The sequence below is a fragment of the Erythrolamprus reginae genome, chromosome 13, assembly GCF_031021105.1.
Source record: "Erythrolamprus reginae isolate rEryReg1 chromosome 13, rEryReg1.hap1, whole genome shotgun sequence".
NCBI lineage: Eukaryota > Metazoa > Chordata > Lepidosauria > Squamata > Dipsadidae > Erythrolamprus > Erythrolamprus reginae.
In genome coordinates this window covers 12251673-12263373 of record NC_091962.1, presented here as the reverse complement: position 1 = coordinate 12263373, position 11701 = coordinate 12251673, and positions in this window count along the sequence as shown.

Here is an 11701-nt window from a genome sequence, read left to right as displayed (position 1 = left end):
GCCCACGGATGGGGGTAGTTGGGGGGGGCAGGGGGCAGGAGTGGGGGGGCTTCATTCCTTGCAAAAGCCTTCCAGCCTCCTGTAACTCAACCCTTTCCTCTCCATCCCACCCCCCTCCAATCCAACCTCCCAAGGTTTGATTACAAGGAAAACAACCCAGCAGCCAAGGAAAGGGTGTGTGTTTGTGCAATTGGGTAGGTGGGCTATATTTAAAATCCCCCCCCCCTCCTCTCTGGGCAATATGGCCTGAGTGTTTTCCCGGCTGTTGTTTAAAAAAAAAAACCGCACAAAGGTTCTTTCAATTTGGAAAAATATACCGTATATGTTTTTTTTTAAAGAGGAGGAGTGTGGTTTTTTTTAAAGGAAGGTCCGCTGAGCCAGGATGGGGCATCACCCCCTCCCCCAAACAAACAATGTAGGCTTGTTCCACATCATCCTCGATTTACAACTTAGGGACTGAAATTATGGTGGCACTGAAATAAGGGATTAGGAAACTGTTACAAAAGAAAAACAATGGGAAGACAAGAAGAATTTAGGACTATTTATCTCTCTATCTCTCTCTCTAACTATCTCTCTACCTATCTATTTCTATATCTATTTTTTCTCTATCATCACTCTCTCATCTACCTATCATCTATCTGTCTGTATGTTTTCTGTCTCTCCATCCATCCTATATGTCTGTCCGTCTTATCTATCTATCAATCTCTCTATATCTCTATCTATCTATCTATCTATCTATCTTATCTCTCTCTCTCTCTCTCTATCTCTATCTATCTATCTCTATCTATTTATCTCTATCTACCTACCTACCTACCTACCTACCAATCTATCTATCATCTATTTGTCTATTTTTCTATCTATTTCTATTTATCTATCTTTTTTCTCTATCATCACTCTCTGTCATCTACCTATCATCTATCTGTGTTTTCTGTCCCTATCTGACTATCTATCTATCTATCTCTATCTATCTATCTATCTATCTATCTATCTATCTATCTATCTCTATCTATCTATCTATCTATCTATCTATCTATCTATCTATCTATCTATCTATCAATAGTCCTCAACTTTCAGCAGCCCATTTAGTGACTGTTCAAAGTTATAATGGTACGGACAAAAAGTAACTTATATGACCGTTTTCCCACACTTAACGACCGTTGCCGTATCCCTGCTCTCACCTGATCAAAATCCAGCTGGGAGTAACGAAGGGTCTTCTACCCTTTCTCCTCCCAGGAGTAAAAAAACCCACCCACCCTAAAGCAAAATTGCAAGGGGGTGGGATTTTTTTTTTCTCCAGAGAGAGAGAGACACACACACACAGATAGATGGGAAGGAGGGAATCAAACACTCCTTTCAAAAATGGGGGAAATACAATTGGCCAAGAGGTCCGGCCTGTGTTTTTTAATTTTTTTCAAGCCTGCCCAATGTCTCAATCTTTTATTTCCCTTCTTTCTTTGCTTTCTCTCCAGCGATGTGTGTTTAGACCTGTAGGCAAGGTGAGTAGCGTTCGCGGGAAACCCGGGCAGGTTGCAGCAAGTCTCCAACCTCCAGCGAGGGTTTTATTTACTTCCAAGACGGCTCCAATCACCTCTTTGGCTCCCTCCCTCTCTGGGGGTTCTTTTGGGGGGGGGGGGACTTGGCATAACAAGTCCCAATTTGCTGGACTGGCCTGGGGCGAGCGCCAAGTGACCACACACACACACCGGCTGGTTTAAAAAAAAATTTTTTTTTAGTGTGTTTGTTTTTCTGTTTTGTTTTGCTTTTTCTCAGTAAGGAGGGGAGGAAGAAGTATAAGTGTTTGGCTGGGAAAGTTGGTTGGCAGGAGTCTGTGGGCATTGGGTGAAGGGCCAGGTTGAATCTGCGGGCATCGGCCAAAGAGGGAAAGGCGCTCGGTTTGCCAAAGCTGGGAAGAAGAGATAAGATTTGGAGGGACTCTTTTGACATTGAAATCCTCTCCTCTCCCTCTCTATTCCTTCTTACCCTTTCCTCTTTTCCCTTCCTCTCTTCCTTTCCTCCCCTTTCCCTTCCTCTCTTCCTTTCCTTATCCTTTTCTCGTCTTTCTTTCCTCTCCTCCTTTCCTTCTTACCCTTTCCTCTTTTTCTTTTCCTTTCCTTTTCCTTTCCTCTCCTCTTCTTCCTCTCCGCTCCTCCTTTTCCTTTTTACTCTTTCCTCTTTTTCCTCTCCTCTCCTCCTTTTCCTTCTTACCCTTTCTTTTTTCCTTTCCTTCCTTTCTTACCCTTTCCTCTTTTTATTTTCCTTCCCTTCTTTCCTTTCGTTTTCTCCATATTTTTTTCCACACACATATCCTTCCTTCCTTCTCCCTCCCTCCCTTCTTCCCTTTCCTTCTTATATACCTTTCTTTATTTATTCCATCTGTCTGTTTATTCCTTCCTCTTTCCCTCCCTCTGTATTCATATATTCTTTCCTATCCTTTCCTTCCTTTCTCTCCACCTCTTTCCTTTCATTTATTCCTTCCCATCTCCTCCTTTCCTCCCTCCCCTCCTTACTTCCTTTCCTTTTTCTCCTTTTTCCCTCCCTTTTCCTTCCTTCCTTCCTTTCTTCCCATCACCCTATCTCCCTCCCCTCCTTACTTCCTTTCCCTTTTCTCCCTTTTCCCTCCCTCTTCCTTCCTTCCTTCCTTCCCATCACCCTATCTCCCTCCCCTCCTTACTTCCTTTCCTTTTTCTCCCTTTTCCCTCCCTTTTCCTTCCTCCCTTCCTTTCTTCCCATCACCTTCCCTCCCTCGCCTCCTTACTTCCTTCCCATTTTCTCCCTTTTTCTTCCTTTTTCCTTCCTTCCTTCCTTCCCATCACCCTCCCTCCCTCCCCTTCTTACTTCCTTTCCTTTTCCTCCCTTTTTCCTCCCCTTTTCCTTCCTTCCTTCCCTCCCATCACCCTCCCTCCCTCCCCTTCTTACTTCCTTTCCTTTTTCTCCCTTTTCCCTCCCCCTTTTCCTTCCTTCTTTCCTTCCTTCCTTTTTTTCCATCACCTTCCCTCCCTCGCCTCATTACTTCCTTTCCTTTTCCTCCCTTTTTCCTCCCCCTTTTCCTTCATTTCTTCCTTTCTTTCCTCTTTCTCTCCTTTTCCTCCCTTCCCTCCCTCCCTCCCTTCCCATCTACAAATATCCCTGGTGTAAACACCTGGCCATACCTGCTGTGGCAGGAGCAAATTAAGCAAGAGCCACAGAAAAATATGTTTTTCTAAGTAATCAGCACTGGGATCAGTCAAGCCAGCAACCTCCCGATTTTCAGAATAAGCCCCCATTGTCTTGTCCCTGGGGCCAAACATCTCCAACCCCCCTAAACCCCCTGATAAAAAGCCAACAGCTTTGAATTCAGATCCCCTCGCTGGGGGGGGGGGGCATAAAAACAGAGAAGGCAAAGCAGGAACATTGAGAGAGAGAAAGAGAAAGAGATAAATTGCATTGGCTGATAATTCTCTTTTTGACACCACACTAAAGAGAAAAAAACCCTCAGGGCTCCAGACAAGATATGAGAGAGAGGGAGAGAGAAAGAAGAGAGAAGAGATAAAAGAGTGAAAGAGAAGAGAGAAAGAAGAAAAAGAAGAGAAGAGAGGAGAGAAAAAGAGAGGAGAGAGAAGAGGGAAAGAATGATGAGATAAAAGAAAAGGAACAGAAGAAAGTAAAGAGGAGAAAAGAGGAGAAGAAGAAGAGAAGAAAGAAAAGGGGGAGAGATGAGAGAAAGAGAGAAGAGAGAAAAGAAAAGAAGAGAGAAAGAAGAGGAAGAGAAAAGGAGAGGAGAGAGAGAGAAGAGGGAGAGAGAGAAGAAAAGAGAATTTAGGGGGGACACGATTTCTAGGAAGACGGGAAGAGCTGTTTAGAGAAGTATCGGAAAGAGCGGGGTGGGGGAAATTCCAGCATCGAACCCACAACTAAAACTGGGGCTAGACTAGATGATCTTTTAGTTCGACTTGGGACGCTGCTCACTCTCAAATTTCTTCCAGCCTGCCCTGCTTGCAGCCAGTTGAAACAAGGGTTGAATTTCATCACCCTCCTTGACTTCGGGCAGGTCCAAATGTGTGTGTGGTCTGTTTGTCTTCACAAACCAGGATTGTGGGTCAGTGCGGCTGAAACCTTGACCTTCCCAAGAGAGAGAGAGAGAGGTCACACCTGCCCTGCGGGATGATATGGATGGATGTGCTTTGCAACCCACTTGCTTAAAAAACAAAACAAAACTCAGACTATTGCAATTTTTTTTAAAAAAAATTGGATTTCCCCAGTGGAAACCCCCATCGTTGCTCAGATAAGCTATGTCTGAGCAGGGAGGCTCCACTCCTCCTGGACCACCAAAAGAGTCACCAGATTCTGCAATGACCTCTTTATTTCGGACCTGCTGCTGCGTGGTACCCACCCTAATATATTTATATTTATTATGATTTATATTTAATTGGGTTTGTATGCCGCCCCTCTCCGAGGACTCAGGGCGGTTCACAACATATATTTAAAAAAAACCCAATATACAATAACACATCTGAAATCTAATTAATATAATTATATTATTATAAATTATTATAAAACACAATAGCCTAGTAATCCAATTAATAACCATACAAATAATCTTTTAAAATTCTAACTTTAAAAACTTTCATTAGCAATAAAATCATACTAAAAACATTCATTGGTCAGGGGAAAGCCCCACAAAAAGTGGAGTTTATTTTTGTGCATACACAAACACACCCAGACATTTGCAAAGAGCAATTTGTGGTTTTTTTCCCCCCTTCCTTTCTTGACTGGGGAAAGATTCCCAAATATTGCAGGGATAAAGAACCTAGCCTTGGATGGCTGAGGGTGATTGATTGATTGATTGATTACACTGGTCAACACACACACAAAAATCATCAGCAAAGGGGATATGTCTGTTTTATGGAGTTTGGTGTGCTGATTCCAAAAACATGCTTTGATTCGTTCTATACATACATTTTCTGATGTAGAAGCATTTTTGTGTTATTACGTTATTTCTACCTTTTCAACGTGGGTGGTTAATTACTGTTTTCTTCATGTCGTCAATATATTTCCTATACCTTCTTTTTACTGAAAGAGTAGTAGATCCTTGGAAGAAACTTCCAGCAGAGGTGGTTGGTAAATCCACAGGAACTGAATGTAAACATGCCTGGGATAAACATAGATCCATCCTAAGATAAAATACAGAAAATAGTATAAGGCCAGACTAGATCGTTCATGAGGTGTTTTTCTGCCATCAGTCTTCTATGTTTCTATGTTTCTAATGATTGCTGCTCCATGGAAGCTATAGCAGCTACAGAAAAACTACCGTATATTCATTTTTTTTAAAAATCAGAACAAAAAATTATTCAGAAAAGTACAAGGTCAAACTGCCATGAGTACAAAAAATATTTTTTGTAGAACTGTGTTATTTACTTATTTATTTATTTATTTACTCATTTACTTACCTACTTACCAACCTTCCTATTTTATCTCTCTTTCTCTCTCTCCATCTAGCTATATCTATCTATCTATCTATCTATCTATCTATCTATATGTTATATCTATCAATCTCTCTCTTTATCTACATCTATCATTTGTCTGTCTGTCTGTCTGTCTGTCTGTCTGTCTGTCTGCCTACATGTTATATCTATATCTATCTATCTATCTAATCTATCTATATGTTATATCTATCAATCTCTCTATCTATCTACATCTATCTATCATTTGTCTGTCTGTCTGTCTGTCTACCTACATGTTATATCTTTCTATCTATCTATCTATCTATCTATCTATCTATCTATGTTATCTATCTATATGTTATATCTATCAATCTCTCTCTTTATCTATCTACATCTATCTATCATTTGTCTGTCTGTCTTGTCCGTCTATCTACCTACCTACATGTTATATCTATCTATCTATCTATCTATCTATCTATCTATCTATCTATCTATCTTATCTATCTATATGTTATATCTATCAATCTCTCTCTTTATCTATCTACATCTATCTATCATTTGTCTGTCTGTCTGTCTGTCTGTCTGTCTACATGTTCTATCTATCTATCTATCTATCTATCTATCTATCTATCTATCTTATCTATCTATATGTTATATCTATCAAACTCTCTCTTTATCTATCTACATCTATCTATCATTTGTCTGTCTGTCTACCTACATGTTATATCTACCTACCTACCTACCTACCTACCTTTTTATGCCACCCTACTCCCACAGTATTAAAAAAAACAGTATAAAACCATTTAAAATCCACAATTGACCACCAAAACAGCTAAAAAAAAAAACCATGCAAGTTTTTTCCTGATGGGCTATAGAGTGTCAAGCAAAGCCCTTGTTTAAAAAACGTAAGGCCAGTTTTTCCTGGTCTTTTTTGGGACCATGGCCCAGAATGTGTGCGAATCTGCAGAAATAAAAGGGAGAATTTGGAGAATTTACACCCTGCTTTGCAAGGCTGGGAAGAGAGACACACACAAGGGGGATTTTTTTTGGCCGATTCAGCTGTTTTTGAGTAAGCCAGCCCCGGGCGTTCCTTTGTTTGCTAGCCAGGATTTCTAGACAAAGCAACTTTGCAGCTGGTTTTCTGCCTTTGATCCGGGAGAAAAGGCATCCCGGTTTGCAAAGAAGAAGCCACCCCCCTTGCAAAGTTCCAGGGGAGGAAAGTACTCTGTACGTGCCCAGAGGTGCCCGCCGCAGGGGCGAACCTGCTATAAAAAGCAGAATCAAAAACATAGGGGGGGGGTTTCTGATCTCACTGGGACTTTTTGCATTGCATTGATAAAAACCAGATTTGAGGTTGGGGGGAATTTTGGTTGGTGGTGAGGAAGGCCAGAAAGAAGGAGGAGGAAGGGGAGGGGAGACTCTCTGAGCTTGGGGGTTTCCTTGGCAGACGTTTCGTGACCAAACTAGGTAACGCCATCAGTGTTAGAAGGGAGTGGGGATTGTGGGGAGGAGGAGGAGAGGGAAAAAGGGAGGAGGGAAACAAGGAGAAGGAGAAGACAAGGAGGAGGAGGGAGAGGAGGAGAAAGAGGGGGGGGGAGAGAGAGAAGGAAAATGGGGTATACAAGAACAAGAAGATAGACCAAGAGGAGAAGAAAAAGTCGAGAGGAGGAGAGAAAGAAGGAGAGAAGGAAAAGGAGGGAAACAACAAGGAGATAGACCAAGAGAAGAAGAAGGGAGAGAGAGAAAAGAGGGGGAGAAGGAAAAAGGGAAACAAGGAGAAGATAGATCAAGAGAAGAAAGGAGAGAAAGAGGGGGAAGGAAAAAGGAGGGAAATAAGGAGGTGAAGACAGACCAAGAGGAGGAGGAGAGAGGGAAGGAAAGGGATGGAAACGAGGAGATAGACCAAGAGAAGAAGGGAGAGAAAGAAAAGAGGGAGAAGGAAAAAGGAGGGAAATAAGGAGGTGAAGACAGACCAAGAGGAGGGGGAGAGAGAGAGAGAGAGGGAAGGAAAAGGAGGGAAACGAGGAGGAGATAGACCAAGAGAAGAAGAAAGGATAGAGAGAAAAGAGGGGGAGAAGGAAAAAGGAGGGAAACAAGGAGAAGATAGACCAAGAGGCGAAGGAGAAGAGAAGGAAGGCCAGAAAAGAGGAAGAGGAGGAGGAGATGGTTAGATAAAGTGTAAAGTGAGATAAAGTGAGATAAAAAGAAAAACAACCTTTTTAAAAATGATTTTAAATGCTATTTATGTGTTTAATTTTTCTCGTCAGCCACCACAAATCCCTATAGAGATGGACAGCATACAAATCGATCAAATAAATAAAAATAAATCAAGCAAATCAAATGTACATGAAATAAATGGGGGGGGGGAAAATAAATCAAGTAAATCAGTCAAATAAAGTACCAAGGCGAGATCAAAAAGCTCCCCTCAGCCAAGGGACCATTTTGCCTCCTTTCCCTCAGATCTTTGGCCCCTCCCACTCCAGGCCTGGCCTGGCCTTCCCATCTCCCGCCAAATCCCGGCCTAGGCCCGGACATGGAGGAAGCCAGATGTTTCCTGCCGGAAGCTGCCTCAGCTTCCCAAAAACGGGTCTCCCTTTCCTTGAGGGCCGATTCCAGGAGCTGGAAGAAAGCAAACTGGGAACAACAGTGGGAAGGCGGCGGGGGGCCGTGTACCCACGCACAGGGGCACCCCCCTCCCTCGCGCCTGGTCCAAGGAAACCCAGTGGGAACGTCGCGGCGCCTGGTTCCCAGCACCTGCCCAGCCAGGTCCACTCGAGGAAGGTGGCGGCGGCTGGGTTGATGGGAAAGGGCTGGGCCTCGCCCGCTTTCAACACCCAGCCGAGCTCATGAGGACTGGCACCTTGCCTTTATTAGTTTAAGGAAAGGGCTTTCTGGCCTGGAGTCGAAGCCGCTTCCTTCACTTAATGAAGGCAAGGTGTCAGTCCTCGTGGCTTTTCCCTAGACTAGAATTCATTTCTTTCTTTCTTTCTTTCTTTCTTTCTTTCTTTCCTTCCTACCTTCTTCTTTCCCTTTCTTTGTTTCTTTCTTTCCTCTTCTTTCTTCCTCTTTCTTTCTTTCTTTCCTTCTTTCCTCTTTCTTTCCTTCTTTCCTTCCTTCCTTTCTTTCCTCCCTCCCTCTCTCCCTCCCTCCTTTCTTTCTTCCTTCCATTCTGCTCCTTCCTTCCTTCCTTCCCTGCCCTTCTCCACAGACTCAGGGCGGCTCCCAACAGAGGAAAATGCAAAACACATAAGAAATCTAATATTAAAAATATGCTTTAAAACCCTAATGCTTAAAACCAATCCTCACATTTCATCTTTTCTTATCGTACATTCTGCATTCAATCATCGGCCGGGGTTAGGTGTTAAAAATTCAATGTATTCAATGATGTGTTTGTTATTTCGAGCGATTGGTTCTATTTCCCCCCCCCCCCCTGTGGAAAGGAACCGCTGAAGAGAAACGAAAGTCAAGGTTCCAGACCTCATGGTTTTTGTGTCCCAATGGGACTTGAAAGGAAGTGTGTGTGTGTTTGTGTGCAATTGGAACAGCAGCAACAACAAAAAAGGCGGATGGCTTTTTATATCAGGTCACACAAATTCGAGACAACCAGAAAGTGATGCTTCTTCCTGAAAGGAATAATGCCAAGGTTCTGGTCCTCATTGGTTTTGCCCGGAAGTCTGGTTTAAATGCCAAAGGATAACTTTATGATAAAGAGTTCTCTGCTTCATGGATTATGTATGGGGAAAAAGTGATGTCAATGCTTTATAATAAAGACTTCTTGGTTCCCATGGCTTTGCATAGAACGACTGATTTAATTACAATGCTTCTCGCAGAGATGCAAGTCCTCATGATTCTGCACAGCCATGTTTATAAAATCAACAATAAAAAAATTCCGACACGATTTTTGCATAGACAAAACTGATTTATAATGCAGCATTTCTAATGAGGGTTTCCCATCCTCACCATTCTGCACAGGAAGCTGCTTTAAAATGTGCCATGCTGATAAATAACCAGGATGCTAGTCCTCATGATCCTGCATATAAACTGCTACAGGATTTATAATAAACTTTCCAGGCTCATGATTTTGCCCAGAAAAGTTATTTAAAGGCCATGCTTGTAGGCAATAAGGATTCCAGTCCTCATGCTTCTGTCCATGAAACATTTAAAAACAGCACTTTATAAGCAAGTTCCCGGTCCTCATGATTCTGCATATAAAATGCTACAGCGTTTATAATAAACTTTCCAGTCCTCATAATTTTGCACAGAAAAGTTACTTTTAAAGGCCATGCTTATAGATAATAAGGATTCCAGGCTTCAGGCTTCTGCCCATGAAACATTTAAAAACAGCACTTATAACCAGGTTTCCAGTCCTCGTGATCCTGCATATAAAACACTAAAGTATTTATGATAAACTTTCCAGTCCTCATGATTTTGCTCAGAAAAGTTATTTAAAGGCCATGCTTATAGGTAATAAAGATTCCAGTCCTCATGCTTCTGCCCATGAAACATTTTAAAACAGCACTTATAACCCTTTACTTAGAATCTAATAACCTACTATCAAAAAAACAATTTGGATTTAGAAAAAAACTATCCTGCAACCTATAACTACTTCACTGCAAAAACATCTGGACTACCCACATTGATCAAGGATCGAGTCTTCGGAGAGGGGCGGCATACAAATCCAAATAATAAATAAATAAATAAATAAATAAATAAATAAATAAATAAATAAAATCCATCGATGCAATTTATATCGACTTCAGCAAAGCCTTTGACTCAGTGGTTCACGACAAACTTCTCCTAAAACTCAAATCCTATGGCATCTCAGGACTCCTCCACAACTGGATTACTGCATTTCTGTCAAACAGGCAACAAGTTGTCAAAATCGGAAGCGCCATTTCCACCCCGGCCCCTGTCAAAAGCGGCGTTCCCCAAGGCAGCGTACTAGGTTCTACTCTTTTCATCCTATACATCAATGACCTCTGTGATAATATCGCAAGCAACTGTGTGCTTTTTGCCGATGATATGAAACTTTTCAATACCACTGACAACACACTCACTCTTCAAAAAGACCTTGACTTTGTTTCAGATTGGTCTAACACCTGGCAACTTCAAATATCAACCAACAAATGCTCTACCCTCCACATCGGCAAAAAGAATCCAAACCACACATACGAACTGAATAAACAATCTCTCACTGCCAACCCACACTCAGTAAAAGACCTTGGAATACTAATATCAAACCACCTAAGTGCTAAAGCTCACTGCAACAATATCGCCAAAAAGGCTTCCAGAGTCGTTAACCTGATCCTACGTAGCTTCTGCTCTGGCAATCTCACACTACTGACTGGAGCCTACAAAACCTATGCCAGACTCATTCTCGAATACAGCTCATCTGTCTGGAACCCACACCACATCTCAGACATCAACACTCTCGAAAACGTCCAAAGATATTTCACCAGAAGAGCCCTTCACTCCTCCACTCGGAACAGAATACCCTACGAAAATAGACTATCTATCCTGGGTCTTGAAAGCTTAGAACTACGGCGCCTAAAACACGATTTAAGTATTGCCCACAAGATCATATGCTGCAACGTCCTTCCGGTCAATGACTACTTCAGCTTCAACCGCAACAACACAAGAGCACACAACAGATTCAAACTTAATATTAACCGCTCCAAACTTGACTGTAAAAAATATGACTTTAACAATCGAGTTGTCAAAGCGTGGAACTCATTACCGGACTCAATAGTGTCAACTCCCAACCCCCAACATTTCTCCCTTAGACTCTCCACGATTGATCTCTCCAGGTTCCTAAGAGGCCAGTAAGGTGCGTATATAAGTGCACTGATGTGCCTATCGTCCCCTGTCCAATTGTCTTTCCTTATCTCATATATTATATATATTCTCTCCTTATCTCTCTCTCTCTCTCTCTCTCTCTCTCTCTCTCTCTATATATATATATATATATATATATATATATATATATATATATATATATATATAATATATATCATATATATTCTCTCCCTATCTCTTATATCATATACATTCTCTCCCTCCCATCTACTTCTCTTCTTTTTTTACTTTCTATCTTTATATATATTATTTAATGTCTGTTCTCTTCCATATGTATTGTATATTGGACAAAGAATAAATTAAAAATAAATAAATAATAAAAAGTTTCCAGTCCTCATAATCCTGCAAAGCCAACCGAGGCCAACATTTAGCCCAGAATATCTTCCAATAGGGCTAAATGAAAGTTGGGGGGTGGAGGTAATCTT